Source organism: Mustela lutreola, chromosome 7 (assembly GCF_030435805.1).
Source record: "Mustela lutreola isolate mMusLut2 chromosome 7, mMusLut2.pri, whole genome shotgun sequence".
Lineage (NCBI taxonomy): Eukaryota > Metazoa > Chordata > Mammalia > Carnivora > Mustelidae > Mustela > Mustela lutreola.
In genome coordinates this window covers 29,754,111-29,780,602 of record NC_081296.1, presented here as the reverse complement: position 1 = coordinate 29,780,602, position 26,492 = coordinate 29,754,111, and the positions used below count along the sequence as shown (strand labels likewise).

Sequence of the window (26,492 nt, the reverse complement as noted above, 5' to 3'; positions counted from 1 at the left end):
GTGTCTGCGTGGGCCGAGTACGCGAGCGTGTGTTGATGGGTGTGTGTGCATGTGTGTGTGTGTGTATGTGTGTGTGTCTGTGTGTGTGTGTGTGTGTGTATGGTCGTGCGCATGTGAGCCTGTTTGGGGAAGTGGTGTAAGGTTGGGTTTGGCCCTGGCGTGTGAGGGCTAGGAGCCCTTGTGGGCCACGTGGACATGTAAGAGGGCGGTGGCGGGTGGGCGCGTTTCCGCAGTCGGTGTGGCCACGGGGTGGTCACCCTTGGAGGGAGCCTCACGCCCGTTCACAGCCCTCCCGGGACAGGGTCCCCAGGCCTCCCGGCCTGGCACGCCGCTCCGGAAGTTTGGTGCCACGGAATCCTCGAGCGCCACGTTCGACACCCCCGTGGTCTGACGGGAGGAGGCCAGACGGAACGCGTGTCCAAGGTCTCCTGGCAAAGCAGAGCACGCCGGCTCTGGCTAGCCACACCCGGTGCCGGAGACGGAGGCCACTGCGATGTGAACTCTGTCACCCTGACGCTTGCCCCAGCGTCACCCAGCGTGACCGCAGGAGAGAGACCCTCGGCGACCGCATCCCGAGGCCCACGGAAACGGCAAGCCCTGGCACATCAGGCGCTGACCCGACGCCGCTCCAAGGCCCTCGCGAGAGGACAAGGGGCTTGGACTCCGGGCCAAGGGCCACCGCCCTTGCTCTCAGCCGCAAGGCCCTGCAGGGCCAGGCAGCACACCTCTTGGCAAGCGGTTCTCATGACCCGCCAAGGGCCAGCTGACCCTCCCACTGAAAGCAGGGCCCATTCCCACCCAGGGCATGGGTGTGTCCACGACCAGCGGGCTTCGTGGGCCCCGCCCCTGAGGGAGCGAACACTCATCCAGCAGCTCGCTCCCCAGGTGCGCAGGCTCCCGCCGGCTCGGCAAGTCCCGCCCACCCTGGGCTCCCACGTGCCTCGCTCCTCCAAGGCAGGGATCTTGAAACGCCTGGCCACAAGCCCAGTGGACGTTTCCATCAGGCACCAGGCGGGACGCGAGGCAGGGCCCCTCGCTCGGCGTGGGTCCGAGGACTCTGGCCCTGGCGGCATCGCTCACCCGCTGCGACGCCACGGGAAGGCGTGAGGAGCAAGGGAAGGAAGCCACCTCTCCTCCAGCCCCACGGCAGCTGACCTTGGCCCAGCTCCACGTCCGGCCAGGCCACAGCGCTGGACTGGGAACCGTGCTTCGCGGGGCTTGCCCCATCCCGCCTAGGGCGCAGGCGAGCAAGGACAGTTCTCGAGCGTTCCCCATCCCACTGGGCAGCGGGGCATCTGGGGCTCAAGTTTCTGGGACCCTCTCAGAAATACCTACAGCTGCCCATGCCCAGGCCTGGCGGTGGGGAGCAAGCCCTCCACGGCTCCCGTGGCTTGCGCCCGCGGACAGCGTCCCTTGCCGAGCTGGGGGGTTCATCGCAATGGCACTCCTGGGGGTCCCTGGGAGACGCCCACAGATCGCCGCTCCTCGCGGACGGAGACCCCGGGGCCACTCCGCCAAGGGACCGAAACGCGGCCCCGACGTCTCCCGGGCCAGTCCCCGGAGCCACCAGGTGGCCGCCCAGCGGGGACGGGTGTTGTCGGGCACGGCTCCCACAGCCCCCAAAGCATTGAACGCTTGTGGCAGATTACAGCCAGAGGCTCGGGCCACGCAGCTCCCCGCCAGCAGCCCACCTGCCTTCCTCCCCCGTCCCAACCGATTCTGGGTCGGCCGAGAGCCTGCACGGCGGCTCCACGTTCGCCCTGGTCTCACGGAACGGGCCTTGTGGGGCCCCACTGGGCCTCCACGGGCTTAACCTCAGGGGCTGTCAAGGACAGCGTCCTGTCCGTGGGCCTCTGCCCCCTACCCACAAGCACACGGGGCACACAAACGATGCCACCGGGGTGACGGGCCCCGGGGCTCTCCTCGCAACCCAAGGCGCCTGCCGCTGCACCCTCTACCTCACGATCCCCCAGGAGCTCTGCCTGAAGCACCACCCCGGCCCACGCTGCTCCGTGACAGGAGCTCAGAGGGCCTCACCCAGCGCCTCCCTGACGGACTCCCACGAACGGGATACCATCTGCCCGACTCGAAACAAGAGCCCGGCTGCGCCTCCCAGGACCTCCGACCGGCTAAGGCGGGGAAACGCCTCGCAGGCCCTGAGCCGCACACGCCGCTGTTCTGGCCAAGGTCCCTCGGGGGTTACAGCTGGGGGTGCCGGTGGTGCTGGCGGTGCCGACGTTTGCGGCGGCGGAGGCGGTGGGGGAGGTGGTGGTGTTGGTGTTGGTGTTGGTGGTGGAAGTGCTGGTGGTGGTGGTGGTGGCTACCGGCATGTGACCGAGGGGAAGCGGTCCCTCGCTCCTACTTTCTGCCCCGGGGCAGACAACGTGCTGGACCTCAGTTTCGATGAGAACGACGGTAGGGAGTTCTCACTCATTTTGTTCAGCTTTTCCAAGGAATGCAGAATGAGGGAGTCATCATCGATCCAGGCACATTGGAGGCCGCCTGGCCGATGGAACGGGCCAGGCAGGGTGGCTCGGAGGGGAAGCCGATGGCCTCAGAGCCCTGCGGCAGCGGCCCGTATGGACCCACGCCCCTGAGCAAGAGGAACGGTGCAACCTCGCACCGGGAGCCGGGAGCCGGGAGCCGCAAGGCGGGCGCGCGCTTGCAGACACTACGGCAGGCGCGGGATATCCCGCCCTCCCCAGTTCCACCGAGACAGGGGAAGGCTTACCGTCTCGCCGATCCTTCCTCAGCCTGCCCGCGTTGGACCGCACGACTTCCGCGGACCCGGCCAAGCTCCGCGCATCCGAGGACAGGAAGGCCATCTTCTGTGGGCCGACCGGGGGCCCGCCTGGCGTGGACAACGCACCTGACAAGTGTGGAAAAGTAGCACGCTCGCGTGAGCCACGGACCCAGGGGTACAGCTCGCCATGCCTCTCAGAACATGCCTGGGGGGAAGCCTTGCCTCCGCCTGGTGCGGACCCTCTGTCCCTCAGGCTTGGCGGCAGCCGGACAGGAGGCCACGCATGCCGGCCGGGCAAGGCCGCGGATACGTGGGTCTCCGTGGGGTCGGGGGTGTGTCTGCGTGGGCCGAGTACGCGTGCGTGTGTTGATGGGTGTGTGTGCATGTGTGTGTGTGTGTATGTGTGTGTGTCTGTGTGTGAGTGTGTGTGTGTGTGTATGTGTGTGTGTCTGTGTGTGTATGTGTGTGTGTATGGTCGTGCGCATGTGAGCCTGTTTGGGGAAGTGGTGTAAGGTTGGGTTTGGCCCTGGCGTGTGAGGGCTAGGAGCCCTTGTGGGCCACGTGGACATGTAGGAGGGCGGTGGCGGGTGGGCGCGTTTCCGCAGTCGGTGTGGCCACGGGGTGGTCGCCCTTGGAGGGAGCCTCACGCCCGTTCACAGCCCTCCCTGGACAGGGTCCCCTGGCCTCCCGGCCTGGCACGCCGCTCCGGAAGTTTGGTGCCACGGAATCCTCGAGCGCCACGTTCGACAACCCCGTGCTCTGCCGGGAGGAGGCCAGACGGAACGCGTGTCCAAGGTCTCCTGGCAAAGCAGAGCACGCCGGTTCTGGCTCGCCACACCCGGTGCCGGAGACGGAGGCCACTGCGATGTGAACTCTGTCACCCTGACGCTTGCCCCAGCGTCACCCAGCGTGACCGCAGGAGAGAGACCCTCGGCGACCGCCGACAAAATCCCGGGGCCCACGGAAACGGCAAGCCCTGGCACATCAGGCGCTGACCCGACGACGCTCCAAGGCCCTCGCGAGAGGACAAGGGGCTTGGACTCCGGGCCAAGGACCACCGCCCTTGCTCTCAGCCGCAAGGCCCTGCATGGCCAGGCAGCACACATCTTGACAAGCGGTTCTCATGACCCGCCGAGGGCCAGCTGACCCTCCCACTGAAAGCAGGGCCCATTCCCACCCAGGGCATGGGTGTGTCCACGACCAGCGGGCTTCATGGGCCCCGCCCCTGAGGGAGCGAGCACTCATCCAGCAGCTCGCTCCCCAGGTGCGCAGGCTCCCGCCGGCTCGGCAAGTCCCGCCCACCCTGGGCTCCCACGTGCCTCGCTCCTCCAAGGCAGGGATCTTGAAACGCTCGGCCACAAGCCCAGTGGACGTTTCCGTCAGGCACCAGGCGGGACGCGAGGCAGAGCCCGTCGCTCGGCGTGGGTCCAAGGACTCTGGCCCTGGCGGCATCGCTCACCCGCTGCGACGCCACGGGAAGGCGTGAGGAGCAAGGGAAGGAAGCCACCTCTCCTCCAGCCACACGGCAGCTGACCTTGGCCCAGCTCCACGTCCGGCCAGGCCACAGCGCTGGACTGGGAACTGTGCTTCGCGGGGCTTGCCCCATCCTGCCTAGGGCGCAGGCGAGCAAGGACAGTTCTCGAGCGTTCCCCATCCCACTGGGCAGCGGGGCATCTGGGGCACAAGTTTCTGGGACCCTCTCAGAAATACCTACAGCTGCCCATGCCCAGGCCTGGCGGTGGGGAGCAAGCCCTCCACGGCTCCCGTGGCTTGCGCCCGCGGACAGCGTCCCGGCCGTGCTGGGGGGTTCATCGCATTGGCACTCCTGGGGGTCCCTGGGAGACGCCCACAGATCGCCGCTCCTCGCGGACGGAGACCCCGGGGCCACTCCGCCAAGGGACCGAAACGCGGCCCCGACGTCTCCCGGGCCAGTCCCCGGAGCCACCAGGTGGCCGCCCAGCGGGGACGGGTGTTGTCGGGCACGGCTCCCACAGCCCCCAAAGCATTGAACGCTTGTGGCAGATTACAGCCAGAGGCTCGGGCCACGCAGCTCCCCGCCAGCAGCCCACCTGCCTTCCTCCCCCGTCCCAACCGATTCTGGGTCGGCCGAGAGCCTGCACGGCGGCTCCACGTTCGCCCTGGTCTCACGGAACGGGCCTTGTGGGGCCCCACTGGGCCTCCACGGGCTTAACCTCAGGGGCTGTCAAGGACAGCGTCCTGTCCGTGGGCCTCTGCCCCCTACCCACAAGCAAACGGGGCACACCAACGATGCCACCGGGGTGACGGGCCCCGGGGCTCTCCTCGCAACCCAAGGCGCCTGCCGCTGCACCCTCTACCTCACGATCCCTCAGGAGCTCTGCCTGAAGCACCACCCCGGCCCACGCTGCTCCGTGACAGGAGCTCAGAGGGCCTCACCCAGCGCCTCCCTGACGGACTCCCACGAACGGGATACCATCTGCCCGACTCGAAACAAGAGCCCGGCTGCGCCTCCCAGGACCTCCGACCGGCTAAGGCGGGGAAACGCCTCGCAGGCCCTGAGCCGCACACGCCGCTGTTCTGGCCAAGGTCCCTCGGGGGCTAGAGCTGGGGGTGCCGGTGGTGCTGGCGGTGCCGACGTTTGCGGCGGCGGAGGCGGTGGGGGAGGTGGTGGTGTTGGTGTTGGTGTTGGTGGTGGAAGTGCTGGTGGTGGTGGTGGTGGCTACCGGCATGTGACCGAGGGGAAGCGGTCCCTCGCTCCTACTTTCTGCCCCGGGGGAGACAACGTGCTGGACCTCAGTTTCGATGAGAACGACGGTAGGGAGTTCTCACTCATTTTGTTCAGCTTTTCCAAGGAATGCAGAATGAGGGAGTCATCATCGATCCAGGCACATTGGAGGCCGCCTGGCCGATGGAACGGGCCAGGCAGGGTGGCTCGGAGGGGAAGCCGATGGCCTCAGAGCCCTGCGGCAGCGGCCCGTATGGACCCACGCCCCTGAGCAAGAGGAACGGTGCAACCTCGCACCGGGAGCCGGGAGCCGGGAGCCGCAAGGCGGGCGCGCGCTTGCAGACACTACGGCAGGCGCGGGATATCCCGCCCTCCCCAGTTCCACCGAGACAGGGGAAGGCTTACCGTCTCGCCGATCCTTCCTCAGCCTGCCCGCGTTGGACCGCACGACTTCCGCGGACCCGGCCAAGCTCCGCGCATCCGAGGACAAGAAGGCCATCTTCTGTGGGCCGACCGGGGGACCGCCTGGCGTGGACAACGCACCTGACAAGTGTGGCAAAGTAGCACGCTCGCGTGAGCCACGGACCCATGGGTACAGCTCGCCATGCCTCTCAGAACATGCCTGGGGGGAAGCCTTGCCTCCGCCTGGTGCGGACCCTCTGTCCCTCAGGCTTGGCGGCAGCCGGACAGGAGGCCACGCATGCCGGCCGGGCAAGGCCGCGGACACGTGGGTCTCCGTGGGGTCGGGGGTGTGTCTGCGTGGGCCGAGTACGCGTGCGTGTGTTGATGGGTGTGTGTGCATGTGTGTGTGTGTGTATGTGTGTGTGTCTGTGTGTGAGTGTGTGTGTGTGTATGTGTGTGTGTCTGTGTGTGTGTGTGTGTGTGTATGGTCGTGCGCATGTGAGCCTGTTTGGGGAAGTGGTGTAAGGTTGGGTTTGGCCCTGGCGTGTGAGGGCTAGGAGCCCTTGTGGGCCACGTGGACATGTAGGAGGGCGGTGGCGAGTGGGCGCGTTTCCGCAGTCGGTGTGGCCACGGGGTGGTCGCCCTTGGAGGGAGCCTCACGCCCGTTCACAGCCCTCCCTGGACAGGGTCCCCTGGCCTCCCGGCCTGGCACGCCGCTCCGGAAGTTTGGTGCCACGGAATCCTCGAGCGCCACGTTCGACAACCCCGTGCTCTGCCGGGAGGAGGCCAGACGGAACGCGTGTCCAAGGTCTCCTGGCAAAGCAGAGCACGCCGGCTCTGGCTCGCCACACCCGGTGCCGGAGACGGAGGCCACTGCGATGTGAACTCTGTCACCCTGACGCTTGCCCCAGCGTCACCCAGCGTGACCGCAGGAGAGAGACCCTCGGCGACCGCCGACAAAATCCCGGGGCCCACGGAAACGGCAAGCCCTGGCACATCAGGCGCTGACCCGACGCCGCTCCAAGGCCCTCGCGAGAGGACAAGGGGCTTGGACTCCGGGCCAAGGGCCACCGCCCTTGCTCTCAGCCGCAAGGCCCTGCATGGCCAGGCAGCACACCTCTTGGCAAGCGGTTCTCATGACCCGCCGAGGGCCAGCTGACCCTCCCACTGAAAGCAGGGCCCATTCCCACCCAGGGCATGGGTGTGTCCACGACCAGCGGGCTTCGTGGGCCCCGCCCCTGAGGGAGAGAACACTCATCCAGCAGCTCGCTCCCCAGGTGCGCAGGCTCCCGCCGGCTCGGCAAGTCCCGCCCACCCTGGGCTCCCACGTGCCTCGCTCCTCCAAGGCAGGGATCTTGAAACGCTCGGCCACAAGCCCAGTGGACGTTTCCGTCAGGCACCAGGCGGGACGCGAGGCAGAGCCCGTCGCTCGGCGTGGGTCCGAGGACTCTGGCCCTGGCGGCATCGCTCACCCGCTGCGACGCCACGGGAAGGCGTGAGGAGCAAGGGAAGGAAGCCAGCTCTCCTCCAGCCCCACGGCAGCTGACCTTGGCCCAGCTCCACGTCCGGCCAGGCCACAGCGCTGGACTGGGAACTGTGCTTCGCGGGGCTTGCCCCATCCTGCCTAGGGCGCAGGCGAGCAAGGACAGTTCTCGAGCGTTCCCCATCCCACTGGGCAGCGGGGCATCTGGGGCACAAGTTTCTGGGACCCTCTCAGAAATACCTACAGCTGCCCATGCCCAGGCCTGGCGGTGGGTAGCAAGCCCTCCACGGCTCCCGTGGCTTGCGCCCGCGGACAGCGTCCCGGCCGTGCTGGGGGGTTCATCGCATTGGCACTCCTGGGGGTCCCTGGGAGACGCACACAGATCGCCGCTCCTCGCGGACGGAGACCCCGGGGCCACTACGCAAAGGGACCGAAACGCGGCCCCGACGTCTCCCGGGCCAGTCCCCGGAGCCACCAGGTGGCCGCCCAGCGGGGACGGGTGTTGTCGGGCACGGCTCCCACAGCCCCCAAAGCATTGAACGCTTGTGGCAGATTACAGCCAGAGGCTCGGGCCACGCAGCTCCCCGCCAGCAGCCCACCTGCCTTCCTCCCCCGTCCCAACCGATTCTGGGTCGGCCGAGAGCCTGCACGGCGGCTCCACGTTCGCCCTGGTCTCACGGAACGGGCCTTGTGGGGCCCCACTGGGCCTCCACGGGCTTAACCTCAGGGGCTGTCAAGGACAGCGTCCTGGCCGTGGGCCTCTGCCCCCTACCCACAAGCACACGGGGCACACAAACGATGCCACCGGGGTGACGGGCCCCGGGGCTCTCCTCGCAACCCAAGGCGCCTGCCGCTGCACCCTCTACCTCACGATCCCCCAGGAGCTCTGCCTGAAGCACCACCCCGGCCCACGCTGCTCCGTGACAGGAGCTCAGAGGGCCTCACCCAGCGCCTCCCTGACGGACTCCCACGAACGGGATACCATCTGCCCGACTCGAAACAAGAGCCCGGCTGCGCCTCCCAGGACCTCCGACCGGCTAAGGCGGGGAAACGCCTCGCAGGCCCTGAGCCGCACACGCCGCTGTTCTGGCCAAGGTCCCTCGGGGGCTAGAGCTGGGGGTGCCGGTGGTGCTGGCGGTGCCGACGTTTGCGGCGGCGGAGGCGGTGGGGGAGGTGGTGGTGTTGGTGTTGGTGTTGGTGGTGGAAGTGCTGGTGGTGGTGGTGGTGGCTACCGGCATGTGACCGAGGGGAAGCGGTCCCTCGCTCCTACTTTCTGCCCCGGGGCAGACAACGTGCTGGACCTCAGTTTCGATGAGAACGACGGTAGGGAGTTCTCACTCATTTTGTTCAGCTTTTCCAAGGAATGCAGAATGAGGGAGTCATCATCGATCCAGGCACATTGGAGGCCGCCTGGCCGATGGAACGGGCCAGGCAGGGTGGCTCGGAGGGGAAGCCGATGGCCTCAGAGCCCTGCGGCAGCGGCCCGTATGGACCCACGCCCCTGAGCAAGAGGAACGGTGCAACCTCGCACCGGGAGCCGGGAGCCGGGAGCCGCAAGGCGGGCGCGCGCTTGCAGACACTACGGCAGGCGCGGGATATCCCGCCCTCCCCAGTTCCACCGAGACAGGGGAAGGCTTACCGTCTCGCCGATCCTTCCTCAGCCTGCCCGCGTTGGACCGCACGACTTCCACGGACCCGGCCAAGCTCCGCGCATCCGAGGACAGGAAGGCCATCTTCTGTGGGCCGACCGGGGGACCGCCTGGCGTGGACAACGCACCTGACAAGTGTGGCAAAGTAGCACGCTCGCGTGAGCCACGGACCCAGGGGTACAGCTCGCCATGCCTCTCAGAACATGCCTGGGGGGAAGCCTTGCCTCCGCCTGGTGCGGACCCTCTGTCCCTCAGGCTTGGCGGCAGCCGGACAGGAGGCCACGCATGCCGGCCGGGCAAGTCCGCGGACACGTGGGTCTCCGTGGGGTCGGGGGTGTGTCTGCGTGGGCCGAGTACGCGTGCGTGTGTTGATGGGTGTGTGTGCATGTGTGTGTGTGTGTATGTGTGTGTGTCTGTGTGTGAGTGTGTGTGTGTGTGTATGTGTGTGTGTCTGTGTGTGTGTGTGTGTGTGTATGGTCGTGCGCATGTGAGCCTGTTTGGGGAAGTGGTGTAAGGTTGGGTTTGGCCCTGGCGTGTGAGGGCTAGGAGCCCTTGTGGGCCACGTGGACATGTAGGAGGGCGGTGGCGGGTGGGCGCGTTTCCGCAGTCGGTGTGGCCACGGGGTGGTCGCCCTTGGAGGGAGCCTCACGCCCGTTCACAGCCCTCCCGGGACAGGGTCCCCTGGCCTCCCGGCCTGGCACGCCGCTCCGGAAGTTTGGTGCCACGGAATCCTCGAGCGCCACGTTCGACAACCCCGTGGTCTGCCGGGAGGAGGCCAGACGGAACGCGTGTCCAAGGTCTCCTGGCAAAGCAGAGCACGCCGGCTCTGGCTCGCCACACCCGGTGCCGGAGACGGAGGCCACTGCGATGTGAACTCTGTCACCCTGACGCTTGCCCCAGCGTCACCCAGCGTGACCGCAGGAGAGAGACCCTCGGCGACCGCCGACAAAATCCCGGGGCCAAGGAAACGGCAAGCCCTGGCACATCAGGCGCTGACCCGACGCCGCTCCAAGGCCCTCGCGAGAGGACAAGGGGCTTGGACTCCGGGCCAAGGGCCACCGCCCTTGCTCTCAGCCGCAAGGCCCTGCAGGGCCAGGCAGCACACCTCTTGGCAAGCTGTTCTCATGACCCGCCGAGGGCCAGCTGACCCTCCCACTGAAAGCAGGGCCCATTCCCACCCAGGGCATGGGTGTGTCCACGACCAGCGGGCTTCGTGGGCCCCGCCCCTGAGGGAGCGAGCACTCATCCAGCAGCTCGCTCCCCAGGTGCGCAGGCTCCCGCCTGCTCGGCAAGTCCCGCCCACCCTGGGCTCCCACGTGCCTCGCTCCTCCAAGGCAGGGATCTTGAAACGCTCGGCCACAAGCCCAGTGGACGTTTCCGTCAGGCACCAGGCGGGACGCGAGGCAGGGCCCCTCGCTCGGCGTGGGTCCGAGGACTCTGGCCCTGGCGGCATCGCTCACCCGCTGCGACGCCACGGGAAGGCGTGAGGAGCAAGGGAAGGAAGCCACCTCTCCTCCAGACCCACGGCAGCTGACCTTGGCCCAGCTCCACGTCCGGCCAGGCCACAGCGCTGGACTGGGAACCGTGCTTCGCGGGGCTTGCCCCATCCTGCCTAGGGCGCAGGCGAGCAAGGACAGTTCTCGAGCGTTCCCCATCCCACTGGGCAGCGGGGCATCTGGGGCACAAGTTTCTGGGACCCTCTCAGAAATACCTACAGCTGCCCATGCCCAGGCCTGGCGGTGGGTAGCAAGCCCTCCACGGCTCCCGTGGCTTGCGCCCGCGGACAGCGTCCCGGCCGTGCTGGGGGGTTCATCGCATTGGCACTCCTGGGGGTCCCTGGGAGACGCACACAGATCGCCGCTCCTCGCGGACGGAGACCCCGGGGCCACTCCGCAAAGGGACCGAAACGCGGCCCCGACGTCTCCCGGGCCAGTCCCCGGAGCCACCAGGTGGCCGCCCAGCGGGGACGGGTGTTGTCGGGCACGGCCCCCACAGCCCCCAAAGCATTGAACGCTTGTGGCAGATTACAGCCAGAGGCTCGGGCCACGCAGCTCCCCGCCAGCAGCCCACCTGCCTTCCTCCTCCGTCCCAACCGATTCTGGGTCGGCCGAGAGCCTGCACGGCGGCTCCACGTTCGCCCTGGTCTCACGGAACGGGCCTTGTGGGGCCCCACTGGGCCTCCACGGGCTTAACCTCAGGGGCTGTCAAGGACAGCGTCCTGGTCGTGGGCCTCTGCCCCCTACCCACAAGCACACGGGGCACACCAACGATGCCACCGGGTTGACGGGCCCCGGGGCTCTCCTCGCAACCCAAGGCGCCTGCCGCTGCACCCTCTACCTCACGATCCCCCAGGAGCTCTGCCTGAAGCACCACCCCGGCGCACGCTGCTCTGTGACAGGAGCTCAGAGGGCCTCACCCAGCGCCTCCCTGACGGACTCCCACGAACGGGATACCATCTGCCCGACTCGACACAAGAGCCCGGCTGCGCCTCCCACGACCTCCGACCGGCTAAGGCGGGGAAACGCCTCGCAGGCCCTGAGCCGCACACGCCGCTGTTCTGGCCGAGGTCCCTCGGGGGCTAGAGCTGGGGGTGCCGGTGGTGCTGGCGGTGCCGACGGTTGCGGCGGCGGAGGCGGTGGGGGAGGTGGTGGTGTTGGTGTTGGTGTTGGTGGTGGAAGTGCTGGTGGTGGTGGTGGTGTCTACCGGCATGTGACCGAGGGGAAGCGGTCCCTCGCTCCTACTTTCTGCCCCGGGGGAGACAACGTGCTGGACCTCAGTTTCGATGAGAACGACGGTAGGGAGTTCTCACTCATTTTGTTCAGCTTTTCCAAGGAATGCAGAATGAGGGAGTCATCATCGATCCAGGCACATTGGAGGCCGCCTGGCCGACGGAACGGGCCAGGCAGGGTGACTCGGAGGGGAAGCCGATGGCCTCAGAGCCCTGCGGCAGCGGCCCGTATGGACCCACGCCCCTGAGCAAGAGGAACGGTGCAACCTCGCACCGGGAGCCGGGAGCCGGGAGCCGCAAGGCGGGCGCGCGCTTGCAGACACTACGGCAGGCGCGGGATATCCCGCCCTCCCCAGTTCCACCGAGACAGGGGAAGGCTTACCGTCTCGCCGATCCTTCCTCAGCCTGCCCGCGCTGGACCGCACGACTTCCGCGGACCCGGCCAAGCTCCGCGCATCCGAGGACAGGAAGGCCATCTTCTGTGGGCCGACCGGGGGCCCGCCTGGCGTGGACAATGCACCTGACAAGTGTGGAAAAGTAGCACGCTCGCGTGAGCCACGGACCCAGGGGTACAGCTCGCCATGCCTCTCAGAACATGCCTGGGGGGAAGCCTTGCCTCCGCCTGGTGCGGACCCTCTGTCCCTCAGGCTTGGCGACAGCCGGACAGGAGGCCACGCATGCCGGCCGGGCAAGGCCGCGGACACGTGGGTCTCCGTGGTGTCGGGGGTGTGTCTGCGTGGGTCGAGTACGCGTGCGTGTGTTGATGGGTGTGTGTGCATGTGTGTGTGTGTGTATGTGTGTGTGTCTGTGTGTGAGTGTGTGTGTGTGTGTATGTGTGTGTGTCTGTGTGTGTGTGTGTGTGTAGGGTCGTGCGCATGTGAGCCTGTTTGGGGAAGTGGTGTAAGGTTGGGTTTGGCCCTGGCGTGTGAGGGCTAGGAGCCCTTGTGGGCCACGTGGACATGTAGGAGGGCGGTGGCTGGTGGGCGCGTTTCCGCAGTCGGTGTGGCCACGGGGTGGTCGCCCTTGGAGGGAGCCTCACGCCCGTTCACAGCCCTCCCGGGACAGGGTCCCCTGGCCTCCCGGCCTGGCACGCCGCTCCGGAAGTTTGGTGCCACGGAATCCTCGAGCGCCACGTTCGACACCCCCGTGGTCTGACGGGAGGAGGCCAGACGGAACGCGTGTCCAAGGTCTCCTGGCAAAGCAGAGCACGCCGGCTCTGGCTCGCCACACCCGGTGCCGGAGACGGAGGCCACTGCGATGTGAACTCTGTCACCCTGACGCTTGCCCCAGCGTCACCCAGCGTGACCGCAGGAGAGAGACCCTCGGCGACCGCCGACAAAATCCCGGGGCCCACGGAAACGGCAAGCCCTGGCACATCAGGCGCTGACCCGACGCCGCTCCAAGGCCCTCGCGAGAGGACAAGGGGCTTGGACTCCGGGCCAAGGACCACCGCCCTTGCTCTCAGCCGCAAGGCCCTGCAGGGCCAGGCAGCACACCTCTTGGCAAGCGGTTCTCATGACCCGCCGAGGGCCAGCTGACCCTCCCACTGAAAGCAGGGCCCATTCCCACCCAGGGCATGGGTGTGTCCACGACCAGCGGGCTTCGTGGGCCCCGCCCCTGAGGGAGCGAACACTCATCCAGCAGCTCGCTCCCCAGGTGCGCAGGCTCCCGCCGACTCGGCAAGTCCCGCCCACCCTGGGCTCCCACGTGCCTCGCTCCTCCAAGGCAGGGATCTTGAAACGCCTGGCCACAAGCCCAGTGGACGTTTCCGTCAGGCACCAGGCGGGACGCGAGGCAGGGCCCCTCGCTCGGCGTGGGTCCGAGGACTCTGGCCCTGGCGGCATCGCTCACCCGCTGCGACGCCACGGGAAGGCGTGAGGAGCAAGGGAAGGAAGCCACCTCTCCTCCAGCCCCACGGCAGCTGACCTTGGCCCAGCTCCACGTCCGGCCAGGCCACAGCGCTGGACTGGGAACCGTGCTTCGCGGGGCTTGCCCCATCCTGCCTAGGGCGCAGGCGAGCAAGGACAGTTCTCGAGCGTTCCCCATCCCACTGGGCAGCGGGGCATCTGGGGCACAAGTTTCTGGGACCCTCTCAGAAATACCTACAGCTGCCCATGCCCAGGCCTGGCGGTGGGGAGCAAGCCCTCCACGGCTCCCGTGGCTTGCGCCCGCGGACAGCGTCCCTTGCCGAGCTGGGTGGTTCATCGCAATGGCACTCCTGGGGGTCCCTGGGAGACGCCCACAGATCGCCGCTCCTCGCGGACGGAGACCCCGGGGCCACTCCGCCAAGGGACCGAAACGCGGCCCCGACATGCCCCGGGCCAGTCCCCCGAGCCACCAGGTGGCCGCCCAGCGGGGACGGGTGATGTCGGGCACGGCCTCCACAGCCCCCAAAGCATTGAACGCTTGTGGCAGATTACAGCCAGAGGCTCGGGCCACGCAGCTCCCCGCCAGCAGCCCACCTGCCTTCCTCCCCCGTCCCAACCGATTCTGCGTCGGCCGAGAGCCTGCACGGCGGCTCCACGTTCGCCCTGGTCTCACGGCACGGGCCTTGTGGGGCCCCACTGGGCCTCCACGGGCTTAACCTCAGGGGCTGTCAAGGACAGCGTCCTGGCCGTGGGCCTCTGCCCTCTACACACAAGCACACGGGGCACACCAACGATGCCACCGGTGTGACGGGCCCCGGGGCTCTCCTCGCAACCCAAGGCGCCTGCCGCTGCACCCTCTACCTCACGATCCCCCAGGAGCTCTGCCTGAAGCACCACCCCGGCCCACGCTGCTCCGTGACAGGAGCTCAGAGGGCCTCACCCAGTACCTCCCTGACGGACTCCCACGAACGGGATACCATCTGCCCGACTCGACACAAGAGCCCGGCTGCGCATCCCACGACCTCCGAGCGGCTAATGCGGGGAAACGCCTCGCAGGCCCTAAACCGCACACGCCGCTTTTCTGGCCGAGGTCCCTCGGGGGCTAGAGCTGGGGGTGCTGGCGGTGCTGGCGGTGCCGACGGTTGCGGCGGCGGAGGCGGTGGGGGAGGTGGTGGTGTTGGTGTTGGTGTTGGTGGTGGAAGTGCTGGTGGTGGTGGTGGTGGTGGCTACCGGCATGTGACCGAGGGGAAGCTGTCCCTCGCTCCTACTTTCTGCCCCGGGGGAGACAACGTGCTGGACCTCAGTTTCGATGAGAACGACGGTAGGGAGTTCTCACTCATTTTGTTCAGCTTTTCCAAGGAATGCAGAATGAGGGAGTCATCATCGATCCAGGCACATTGGGGGCCGCCTGGCCGACGGAACGGGCCAGGCAGGGTGGCTCGGAGGGGAAGCCGATGGCCTCAGAGCCCTGCGGCAGCGGCCCGTATGGACCCACGCCCCTGAGCAAGAGGAACGGTGCAACCTAGCACCGGGAGGCGGGAGCCGCAAGGCTGGCGCGCACTGGCAGACTCTGCGGCAGGCGCGGGCTATCCCGCCGTCCCCAGTTCCACCGAGACAGGGGAAGGCTTACCGTCTCGCCGATCCGTCCTCAGCCTGCCCGCGCTGGACCGCACGTCTTCCGCGGACCCGGCCAAGCTCCGCGCATCCGAGGACAGGAAGGCCATCTTCTCTGGGCCGACCGGGGGCCCGCCTGGCGTGGAAAACGCACCTGACAAGTGTGAAAAAGTAGCACGCTCGCGTGAGCCACGGACCCAGGCTTACAGCTCGCCATGCCTCTCAGAACATGCCTGGGGGGAAGCCTTGCCTCCGCCTGGTGCGGACCCTCTGTCCCTCAGGCTTGGCGGCAGCCGGAGAGGAGGCCACGCATTCCGGCCGGGCAAGGCCGCGGACACGTGGGTCTCCGTGAGGTCGGGGGTGTGTCTGCGTGGGCCGAGTACGCGAGCGTGTGTTGATGGGTGTGTTTTCATGTGTGTGTGTGTGTATGTGTGTGTGTCTGTGTGTGTGTGTGTGTGTGTATGGTCGTGCGCATGTGAGCCTGTTTGGGGAAGTGGTGTAAGGTTGGGTTTGGCCCTGGCGTGTGAGGGCTAGGAGCCCTTGTGGGCCACGTGGACATGTAAGAGGGCGGTGGCGGGTGGGCGCGTTTCCGCAGTCGGTGTGGCCACGGGGTGGTCGCCCTTGGAGGGAGCCTCACGCCCGTTCACAGCCCTCCCGGGACAGGGTCCCCTGGCCTCCCGGCCTGGCACGCCGCTCCGGAAGTTTGGTGCCACGGAATCCTCGAGCGCCACGTTCGACACCCCCGTGGTCTGACGGGAGGAGGCCAGACGGAACGCGTGTCCAAGGTCTCCTGGCAAAGCAGAGCACGCCGGCTCTGGCTCGCCACACCCGGTGCCGGAGACGGAGGCCACTGCGATGTGAACTCTGTCACCCTGACGCTTGCCCCAGCGTCACCCAGCGTGACCGCAGGAGAGAGACCCTCGGCGACCGCCGACAAAATCCCGGGGCCCACGGAAACGGCAAGCCCTGGCACATCAGGCGCTGACCTGGTGCCGCTCCAAGGCCCTCGCAGGAGGACAAGGGGCTTGGACTCCGGGCCAAGGGCCCCCGCCCTTGCTCTCAGCCGCAGGGCCCTGCAGGGCCAGGCAGCACAACTCTTGGCAAGCGGTTCTCATGACCCGCCGAGGGCCAGCTGACCCTCCCACTGAAAGCAGGGCCCATTCCCACCCAGGGCATGGGTGTGTCCACGACCAGCGGGCTTCGTGGGCCCCGCCCCTGAGGGAGCGAGCACTCATCCAGCAGCTCGCTCCCCAGGTGCGCAGGCTCCCGCCGGCTCGGCAAGTCCCGCCCACCCTGGGCTCCCACGTGCCTCGCTCCTCCAAGGCAGGGATCTTGAAACGCTCGGCCACAAGCCCAGTGGACGTTTCCGTCAGGCACCAGGCGGGACGTGAGGCAGGGCCCCTCGCTCGGCGTGGTCCGAGGACTCTGGCCCTGGCGGCATCGCTCACCCGCTGCCACCCCACGGGAAGGCGTGAGGAGCAAGGGAAGGAAGCCACCTCTCCTCCAGCCACACGGCAGCTGACCTTGGCCCAGCTCCACGTCCGGCCAGGCCACAGCGCTGGACTGGGAACCGTGCTTCGCGGGGCTTGCCCCATCCCGCCTAGGGCGCAGGCGAGCAAGGACAGTTCTCGAGCGTTCCCCATCCCACTGGGCAGCGGGGCATCTGGGGCACAAGTTTCTGGGACCCTCTCAGAAATACCTACAGCTGCCCATGCCCAGGCCTGGCGGTGGGGAGCAAGCCCTCCACGGCTCCCGTGGCTTGCGCCCGCGGACAGCGTCCCGCCCGTGCTGGGGGGTTCTTCGCAATGGCACTCCTGGGGGTCCCTGGGAGACGCCCACAGATCGCCGCTCCTCGCGGACGGAGACCCCGGGGCCACTCCGCCAAGGGACCGAAACGCGGCCCCGACGTGCCCCGGGCCAGTCCCCGGAGCCACCAGGTGGCCGCCCAGCGGGGACGGGTGACGTTGGGCACGGCCTCCACAGCCCCCAAAGCATTGAACGCTTGTGGCAGATTACAGCCAGAGGCTCGGGCCACGCAGCTCCCCGCCAGCAGCCCACCTGCCTTCCTCCCCCGTCCCAACCGATTCTGGGTCGGCCGAGAGCCTGCACGGCGGCTCCACGTTAGCCCTGGTCTCACGGAACGGGCCTTGTGGGGCCCCACTGGGCCTCCACGGGCTTAACCTCAGGGGCTGTCAAGGACAGCGTCCTGGCCGTGGGCCTCTGCCCTCTACACACAAGCACACGGGCCACACCAACGATGCCACCGGTGTGACGGGCCCCGGGGCTCTCCTCGCAACCCAAGGCGCCTGCCGCTGCACCCTCTACCTCACGATCCCCCAGGAGCTCTGCCTGAAGCACCACCCCGGCCCACGCTGCTCCGTGACAGGAGCTCAGAGGGCCTCACCCAGCACCTCCCTGACGGACTCCCACGAACGGGATACCATCTGCCCGACTCGACACAAGAGCCCGGATGCGCCTCCCACGACCTCCGACCGGCTAATGCAGGGAAACGCCTCGCAGGCCCTGAGCCGCACACGCCGCTGTTCTGGCCGAGGTCCCTCGGGGGCTAGAGCTGGGGGTGCTGGCGGTGCTGGCGGTGCCGACGGTTGCGGCGGCGGAGGCGGTGGGGGAGGTGGTGGTGTTGGTGTTGGTGTTGGTGGTGGAAGTGCTGGTGGTGGTGGTGGTGGTGGCTACCGGCATGTGACCAGGGGAAGCTGTCCCTCACTCCTACTTTCTGCCCCGGGGGAGACAACGTGCTGGACCTCAGTTTCGATGAGAACGACGGTAGGGAGTTCTCACTCATTTTGTTCAGCTTTTCCAAGGAATGCAGAATGAGGGAGTCATCATCGATCCAGGCACATTGGGGGCCGCCTGGCCGACGGAACGGGCCAGGCAGGGTGGCTCGGAGGGGAAGCCGATGGCCTCAGAGCCCTGCGGCAGCGGCCCGTATGGACCCACGCCCCTGAGCAAGAGGAACGGTGCAACCTAGCACCGGGAGGCGGGAGCCGCAAGGCTGGCGCGCACTGGCAGACTCTGCGGCAGGCGCGGGCTATCCCGCCGTCCCCAGTTCCACCGAGACAGGGGAAGGCTTACCGTCTCGCCGATCCGTCCTCAGCCTGCCCGCGCTGGACCGCACGTCTTCCGCGGACCCGGCCAAGCTCCGCGCATCCGAGGACAGGAAGACCATCTTCTCTGGGCCGACCGGGGGCCCGCCTGGCGTGGAAAACGCACCTGACAAGTGTGAAAAAGTAGCACGCTTGCGTGAGCCACGGACCCAGGCTTACAGCTCGCCATGCCTCTCAGAACATGCCTGGGGGGAAGCCTTGCCTCCGCCTGGTGCGGACCCTCTGTCCCTCAGGCTTGGCGGCAGCCGGACAGGAGGCCACGCATTCCGGCCGGGCAAGGCCGTGGACACGTGGGTCTCCGTGAGGTCGGGGGTGTGTCTGCGTGGGCCGAGTACGCGAGCGTGTGTTGATGGGTGTGTGTGCATGTGTGTGTGTGTGTGTATGTGTGTGTGTCTGTGTGTGTGTGTGTGTGTGTATGGTCGTGCGCATGTGAGCCTGTTTGGGGAAGTGGTGTAAGGTTGGGTTTGGCCCTGGCGTGTGAGGGCTAGGAGCCCTTGTGGGCCACGTGGACATGTAAGAGGGCGGTGGCGGGTGGGCGCGTTTCCGCAGTCGGTGTGGCCATGGGGTGGTCGCCCTTGGAGGGAGCCTCACGCCCGTTCACAGCCCTCCCGGGACAGGGTCCCCTGGCCTCCCGGCCTGGCACGCCGCTCCGGAAGTTTGGTGCCACGGAATCCTCGAGCGCCACGTTCGAAACCCCCGTGGTCTGACGGGAGGAGGCCAGACGGAACGCGTGTCCAAGGTCTCCTGGCAAAGCAGAGCACGCCGGCTCTGGCTCGCCACACCCGGTGCCGGAGACGGAGGCCACTGCGATGTGAACTCTGTCACCCTGACGCTTGCCCCAGCGTCACCCAGCGTGACCGCAGGAGAGAGACCCTCGGCGACCGCCGACAAAATCCCGGGGCCCACGGAAACGGCAAGCCCTGGCACATCAGGCGCTGACCCGACGCCGCTCCAAGGCCCTCGCGAGAGGACAAGGGGCTTGGACTCCGGGCCAAGGGCCACCGCCCTTGCTCTCAGCCGCAAGGCCCTGCAGGGCCAGGCAGCACAACTCTTGGCAAGCGGTTCTCATGACCCGCCGAGGGCCAGCTGACCCTCCCACTGAAAGCAGGGCCCATTCCCACCCAGGGCATGGGTGTGTCCACGACCAGCGGGCTTCGTGGGCCCCGCCCCTGAGGGAGCGAGCACTCATCCAGCAGCTCGCTCCCCAGGTGCGCAGGCTCCCGCCGGCTCAGCAAGTCCCGCCCACCCTGGGCTCCCACGTGCCTCGCTCCTCCAAGGCAGGGATCTTGAAACGCTCGGCCACAAGCCCAGTGGAAGTTTCCGTCAGGCACCAGGCGGGACGTGAGGCAGGGCCCCTCGCTCGGCGTGGGTCTGAGGACTCTGGCCCTGGCGGCATCGCTCACCCGCTGCGAAGCCACGGGAAGGCGTGAGGAGCAAGGGAAGGAAGCCACCTCTCCTCCAGCCCCACGGCAGCTGACCTTGGCCCAGCTCCACGTCCGGCCAGGCCACAGCGCTGGACTGGGAACCGTGCTTCGCGGGGCTTGCCCCATCCCGCCTAGGGCGTAGGCGAGCAAGGACAGTTCTCGAGCGTTCCCCATCCCACTGGGCAGCGGGGCATCTGGGGCACAAGTTTCTGGGACCCTCTCAGAAATACCTACAGCTGCCCATGCCCAGGCCTGGCGGTGGGTAGCAAGCCCTCCACGGCTCCCGTGGCTTGCGCCCGCGGACAGCGTCCCGCCCGTGCTGGGGGGTTCTTCGCAATGGCACTCCTGGGGGTCCCTGGGAGACGCCCACAGATCGCCGCTCCTCGCGGACGGAGACCCCGGGGCCACTCCGCCAAGGGACCGAAACGCGGCCCCGACGTCTCCCGGGCCAGTCCCCGGAGCCACCAGGTGGCCGCCCAGCGGGGACGGGTGATGTCGGGCACGGCCCCCACAGCCCCCAAAGCATTGAACGCTTGTGGCACATTACAGCCAGAGGCTCGGGCCACGCAGCTCCCCGCCAGCAGCCCACCTGCCTTCCTCCCCCGTCCCAACCGATTCTGGGTCGGCCGAGAGCCTGCACGGCGGCTCCACGTTCGCCCTGGTCTCACGGAACGGGTCTTGTGGGGCCCCACTGGGCCTCCACGGGCTTAACCTCAGGGGCTGTCAAGGACAGCGTCCTGGCCGTGGGCCTCTGCCCCCTACCCACAAGCACACGGGGCACACCAACGATGCCACCGGGATGACGGGCCCCGGGGATCTCCTCGCAACCCAAGGCGCCTGCCGCTGCACCCTCTACCTCACGATCCCCCAGGAGCTCTTCCTGAAGCACCACCCCGGCGCACGCTGCTCTGTGACAGGAGCTCAGAGGGCCTCACCCAGCTCCTCCCTGACGGACTCCCACGAACGGGATACCATGTGCCCGACTCGACACAAGAGCCCGGCTGCGCCTCCCAGGACCTCGACCGGCTAAGGCGGGGAAACGCCTCGCAGGCCCTGAGCCGCACACGCCGCTGTTCTGGCCGAGGTCCCTCGGGGGCTAGAGCTGGGGGTGCCGGTGGTGCTGGCGGTGCCGACGGTTGCGGCGGCGGAGGCGGTGGGGGAGGTGGTGGTGTTGGTGTTGGTGTTGGTGGTGGAAGTGCTGGTGGTGGTGGTGGTGGCTACCGGCATGTGACTGAGGGGAAGCGGTCCCTCGCTCCTACTTTCTGCCCCGGGGGAGACAACGTGCTGGACCTCAGTTTCGATGAGAACGACGGTAGGGCGTTCTCACTCATTTTGTTCAGCTTTTCCAAGGAATGCAGAATGAGGGAGTCATCATCGATCCAGGCACATTGGAGGCCGCCTGGCCGACGGAAGGGGCCAGGCAGGGTGGCTCGGAGGGGAAGCCGATGGCCTCAGAGCCCTGCGGCAGCGGCCCGTATGGACCCACGCCCCTGAGCAAGAGGAACGGTGCAACCTCGCACCGGGAGCCGGGAGCCGGGAGCCGCAAGGCGGGCGCGCGCTTGCAGACACTACGGCAGGCGCGGGATATCCCGCCCTCCCCAGTTCCACCGAGACAGGGGAAGGCTTACCGTCTCGCCGATCCTTCCTCAGCCTGCCCGCGTTGGACCGCACGACTTCCACGGACCCGGCCAAGCTCCGCGCATCCGAGGACAGGAAGGCCATCTTCTGTGGGCCGACCGGGGGACCGCCTGGCGTGGACAACGCACCTGACAAGTGTGGCAAAGTAGCACGCTCGCGTGAGCCACGGACCCAGGGGTACAGCTCGCCATGCCTCTCAGAACATGCCTGGGGGGAAGCCTTGCCTCCGCCTGGTGCGGACCCTCTGTCCCTCAGGCTTGGCGGCAGCCGGACAGGAGGCCACGCATGCCGGCCGGGCAAGGCCGCGGACACGTGGGTCTCCGTGGGGTCGGGGGTGTGTCTGCGTGGGCCGAGTACGCGTGCGTGTGTTGATGGGTGTGTGTGCATGTGTGTGTGTGTGTATGTGTGTGTGTCTGTGTGTGAGTGTGTGTGTGTGTGTATGTGTGTGTGTCTGTGTGTGTGTGTGTGTGTGTAGGGTCGTGCGCATGTGAGCCTGTTTGGGGAAGTGGTGTAAGGTTGGGTTTGGCCCTGGCGTGTGAGGGCTAGGAGCCCTTGTGGGCCACGTGGACATGTAGGAGGGCGGTGGCGGGTGGGCGCGTTTCCGCAGTCGGTGTGGCCACGGGGTGGTCGCCCTTGGAGGGAGCCTCACGCCCGTTCACAGCCCTCCCGGGACAGGGTCCCCTGGCCTCCCGGCCTGGCACGCCGCTCCGGAAGTTTGGTGCCACGGAATCCTCGAGCGCCACGTTCGACACCCCCGTGGTCTGACGGGAGGATGCCAGACGGAACGCGTGTCCAAGGTCTCCTGGCAAAGCAGAGCACGCCGGCTCTGGCTCACCACACCCGGTGCCGGAGACGGAGGCCACTGCGATGTGAACTCTGTCACCCTGACGCTTGCCCCAGCGTCACCCAGCGTGACCGCAGGAGAGAGACCCTCGGCGACCGCCGACAAAATCCCGGGGCCCACGGAAACGGCAAGCCCTGGCACATCAGGCGCTGACCCGACGCCGCTCCAAGGCCCTCGCTAGAGGACAAGGGGCTTGGACTCCGGGCCAAGGGCCACCGCCCTTGCTCTCAGCCGCAAGGCCCTGCAGGGCCAGGCAGCACACCTCTTGGCAAGCGGTTCTCATGACTTGCCGAGGGCCAGCTGACCCTCCCACTGAAAGGAGGGCCCATTCCCACCCAGGGCATGGGTGTGTCCACGACCAGCGGGCTTCGTGGGCCCCGCCCCTGAGGGAGCGAACACTCATCCAGCAGCTCGCTCCCCAGGTGCGCAGGCTCCCGCCGGCTCGGCAAGTCCCGCCCACCCTGGGCTCCCACGTGCCTCGCTCCTCCAAGGCAGGGATCTTGAAACGCCTGGCCACAAGCCCAGTGGACGTTTCCGTCAGGCACCAGGCGGGACGCGAGGCAGGGCCCCTCGCTCGGCGTGGGTCCGAGGACTCTGGCCCTGGCGGTATCGCTCACCCGCTGCGACGCCACGGGAAGGCGTGAGGAGCAAGGGAAGGAAGCCACCTCTCCTCCAGCCCCACGGCAGCTGACCTTGGCCCAGCTCCACGTCCGGCCAGGCCACAGCGCTGGACTGGGAACCGTGCTTCGCGGGGCTTGCCCCATCCTGCCTAGGGCGCAGGCGAGCAAGGACAGTTCTCGAGCGTTCCCCATCCCACTGGGCAGCGGGGCATCTGGGGCACAAGTTTCTGGGACCCTCTCAGAAATACCTACAGCTGCCCATGCCCAGGCCTGGCGGTGGGGAGCAAGCCCTCCACGGCTCCCGTGGCTTGCGCCCGCGGACAGCGTCCCTTGCCGAGCTGGGGGGTTCATCGCAATGGCACTCCTGGGGGTCCCTGGGAGACGCCCACAGATCGCCGCTCCTCGCGGACGGAGACCCCGGGGCCACTCCGCCAAGGGACCGAAACGCGGCCCCGACATGCCCCGGGCCAGTCGCCCGAGCCACCAGGTGGCCGCCCAGCGGGGACGGGTGATGTTGGGCACGGCCTCCACAGCCCCCAAAGCATTGAACGCTTGTGGCAGATTACATCCAGAGGCTCGGGCCACGCAGCTCCCCGCCAGCAGCCCACCTGACTTCCTCCCCCGTCCCAACCGATTCTGGTTCGGCCGAGAGCCTGCACGGCGGCTCCACGTTCGCCTTGGTCTCACGGCACGGGCCTTGTGGGGCCCCACTGGGCCTCCACGGGCTTAACCTCAGGGGCTGTCAAGGACAGCGTCCTGGCCGTGGGCCTCTGCCCTCTACACACAAGCACACGGGGCACACCAACGATGCCACCGGGGTGACGGGCCCCGGGGCTCTCCTCGCAACCCAAGGAACCTGCCGCTGCACCCTCTACCTCACGATCCCCCAGGAGCTCTACCTGAAGCACCACACCAGCCCACGCTGTTCCGTGACAGGAGCTCAGAGGGCCTCACCCAGCACCTCCCTGAAGGACTCCCAAGAACGGGATACCATCTGCCCGATTCGACACAAGAGACCGGCTGCGCCTCCCAGGACCTCCAACCGGCTAAGGCGGGGAAACGCCTCGCAGGCCCTGAGCCTCACATGCCGCTGTTCTGGCCGAGGTCCCTCGGGGGCTAGAGCTGGGGGTGCTGGCGGTGCTGGCGGTGCCGACGGTTGCGGCGGCGGAGGCGGTGGGGGAGGTGGTGGTGTTGGTGATAGTGTTGGTGGTGGAAGTGCTGGTGGTGGTGGTGGTGGTGGCTACCGGCATGTGAGCGAGGGGAAACTGTCCCTCGCTCCTACTTTCTGCCCCGGGGGAGACAACGTGCTGGACCTCAGTTTCGATGAGAACGACGGTAGGGAGTTCTCACTCATTTTGTTCAGCTTTTCCAAGGAATGCAGAATGAGGGAGTCATCATCGATCCAGGCACATTGGGGGCCGCCTGGCCGACGGAACGGGCCAGGCAGGGTGGCTCGGAGGGGAAGCCGATGGCCTCAGAGCCCTGCGGCAGCGGCCCGTATGGACCCACGCCCCTGAGCAAGAGGAACGGTGCAACCTAGCACCGGGAGGCGGGAGCCGCAAGGCTGGCGCGCACTGGCAGACTCTGCGGCAGGCGCGGGCTATCCCGCCGTCCCCAGTTCCACCGAGACAGGGGAAGGCTTACCGTCTCGCCGATCCGTCCTCAGCCTGCCCGCGCTGGACCGCACGTCTTCCGCGGACCCGGCCAAGCTCCGCGCATCCGAGGACAGGAAGGCCATCTTCTCTGGGCCGACCGGGGGCCCGCCTGGTGTGGACAACGCACCTGACAAGTGTGAAAAAGTAGCACGCTCGCGTGAGCCACGGACCCAGGGGTACAGCTCGCCATGCCTCTCAGAACATGCCTGGGGGGAAGCCTTGCCTCCGCCTGGTGCGGACCCTCTGTCCCTCAGGCTTGGCGGCAGCCGGACAGGAGGCCACGCATGCCGGCCGGGCAAGGCCGCGGACACGTGGGTCTCCGTGAGGTCGGGGGTGTGTCTGCGTGGGCCGAGTACGCGAGCGTGTGTTGATGGGTGTGTGTGCATGTGTGTGTGTGTGTATGTGTGTGTGTCTGTGTGTGTGTGTGTGTGTGTATGGTCGTGCGCATGTGAGCCTGTTTGGGGAAGTGGTGTAAGGTTGGGTTTGGCCCTGGCGTGTGAGGGCTAGGAGCCCTTGTGGGCCACGTGGACATGTAGGAGGGCGGTGGAGGGTGTGCGCGTTTCCGCAGTCGGTGTGGCCACGGGGTGGTCGCCCTTGGAGGGAGCCTCACGCCCGTTCACAGCCCTCCCGGGACAGGGTCCCCTGGCCTCCCGGCCTGGCACGCCGCTCCGGAAGTTTGGTGCCACGGAATCCTCGAGCGCCACGTTCGACAACCCCGTGGTCTGACGGGAGGAGGCCAGACGGAACGCGTGTCCAGGGTCTCCTGGCAAAGCAGAGCACCCGGCTCTGGCTCGCCACACCCGGTGCCGGAGACGGAGGCCACTGCGATGTGAACTCTGTCACCCTGACGCTTGCCCCAGCGTCACCCAGCGTGACCGCAGGAGAGAGACCCTCGGCGACCGCCGACAAAATCCCGGGGCCCACGGAAACGGCAAGCCCTGGCACATCAGGCGCTGACCCGACGCCGCTCCAAGGCCCTCGCGAGAGGACAAGGGGCTTGGACTCCGGGCCAAGGGCCACCGCCCTTGCTCTCAGCTGCAAGGCCCTGCAGGGCCAGGCAGCCCACCTCTTGGCAAGCGGTTCTCATGACCCGCTGAGGGCCAGCTGACCCTCCCACTGAAAGCAGGGCCCATTCCCACCCAGGGCATGGGTGTGTCCACGACCAGCGGGCTTCGTGGGCCCCGCCCCTGAGGGAGCGAGCACTCATCCAGCAGCTCGCTCCCCAGGTGCGCAGGCTCCCGCCGGCTCGGCAAGTCCCGCCCACCCTGGGCTCCCACGTGCCTCGCTCCTCCAAGGCAGGGATCTTGAAACGCTCGGCCACAAGCCCAGTGGACGTTTCCGTCAGGCACCAGGCGGGACGCGAGGCAGGGCCCCTCGCTCGGCGTGGGTCCGAGGACTCTGGCCCTGGCGGCATCGCTCACCCGCTGCGACGCCACGGGAAGGCGTGAGGAGCAAGGGAAGGAAGCCACCTCTCCTCCAGCCCCACGGCAGCTGACCTTGGCCCAGCTCCACGTCCGGCCAGGCCACAGCGCTGGACTGGGAACCGTGCTTTGCGGGGCTTGCCCCATCCTGCCTAGGGCGCAGGCGAGCAAGGACAGTTCTCGAGCGTTGCCCATCCCACTGGGCAGCGGGGCAGCTGGGGCACAAGTTTCTGGGACCCTCTCAGAAATACCTACAGCTGCCCATGCCCAGGCCTGGCGGTGGGGAGCAAGCCCTCCACGGCTCCCGTGGCTTGCGCCCGCGGACAGCGTCCCGGCCGTGCTGGGGGTTCATCGCAATGGCACTCCTGGGGGTCCCTGGGAGACGCCCACAGATCGCCGCTCCTCTCGGACGGAGACCCCGGGGCCACTCCGCCAAGGGACCGAAACGCGGCCCCGACGTGCCCCGGGCCAGTCCCCGGAGCCACCAGGTGGCCGCCCAGCGGGGACGGGTGATGTCGGGCACGGCCCCCACAGCCCCCAAAGCATTGAACGCTTGTGGCAGATTACAGCCAGA

The 26,492-nt window shown here is 67.8% G+C and overlaps 8 non-coding genes across 8 annotated transcripts; all 8 read right to left on the bottom strand.

The window, feature by feature from the left end:
- Nucleotides 1-2,389: 2,389 nt before the first annotated feature.
- LOC131837676 (small nucleolar RNA SNORD116) lies at nt 2,390-2,484 on the bottom strand. The gene has a single exon (XR_009356271.1). It is a non-coding gene; the product is annotated as a small nucleolar RNA SNORD116 (small nucleolar RNA).
- Nucleotides 2,485-5,510: 3,026 nt separating this feature from the next.
- On the bottom strand, nt 5,511-5,605 carry LOC131837675 (small nucleolar RNA SNORD116). Its single transcript, XR_009356270.1, has one exon. It is a non-coding gene; the product is annotated as a small nucleolar RNA SNORD116 (small nucleolar RNA).
- A 3,024-nt stretch (nt 5,606-8,629) lies between these two features.
- On the bottom strand, nt 8,630-8,724 carry LOC131837673 (small nucleolar RNA SNORD116). The gene has a single exon (XR_009356268.1). It is a non-coding gene; the product is annotated as a small nucleolar RNA SNORD116 (small nucleolar RNA).
- A 3,025-nt stretch (nt 8,725-11,749) lies between these two features.
- LOC131837672 (small nucleolar RNA SNORD116) lies at nt 11,750-11,844 on the bottom strand. Its single transcript, XR_009356267.1, has one exon. It is a non-coding gene; the product is annotated as a small nucleolar RNA SNORD116 (small nucleolar RNA).
- A 3,028-nt stretch (nt 11,845-14,872) lies between these two features.
- On the bottom strand, nt 14,873-14,967 carry LOC131837671 (small nucleolar RNA SNORD116). The gene has a single exon (XR_009356266.1). It is a non-coding gene; the product is annotated as a small nucleolar RNA SNORD116 (small nucleolar RNA).
- A 2,982-nt stretch (nt 14,968-17,949) lies between these two features.
- On the bottom strand, nt 17,950-18,044 carry LOC131837670 (small nucleolar RNA SNORD116). Its single transcript, XR_009356265.1, has one exon. It is a non-coding gene; the product is annotated as a small nucleolar RNA SNORD116 (small nucleolar RNA).
- Nucleotides 18,045-21,026: 2,982 nt separating this feature from the next.
- LOC131837704 (small nucleolar RNA SNORD116) lies at nt 21,027-21,121 on the bottom strand. The gene has a single exon (XR_009356297.1). It is a non-coding gene; the product is annotated as a small nucleolar RNA SNORD116 (small nucleolar RNA).
- A 3,030-nt stretch (nt 21,122-24,151) lies between these two features.
- Nucleotides 24,152-24,246, bottom strand: LOC131837669 (small nucleolar RNA SNORD116). Its single transcript, XR_009356264.1, has one exon. It is a non-coding gene; the product is annotated as a small nucleolar RNA SNORD116 (small nucleolar RNA).
- Nucleotides 24,247-26,492: the final 2,246 nt, after the last annotated feature.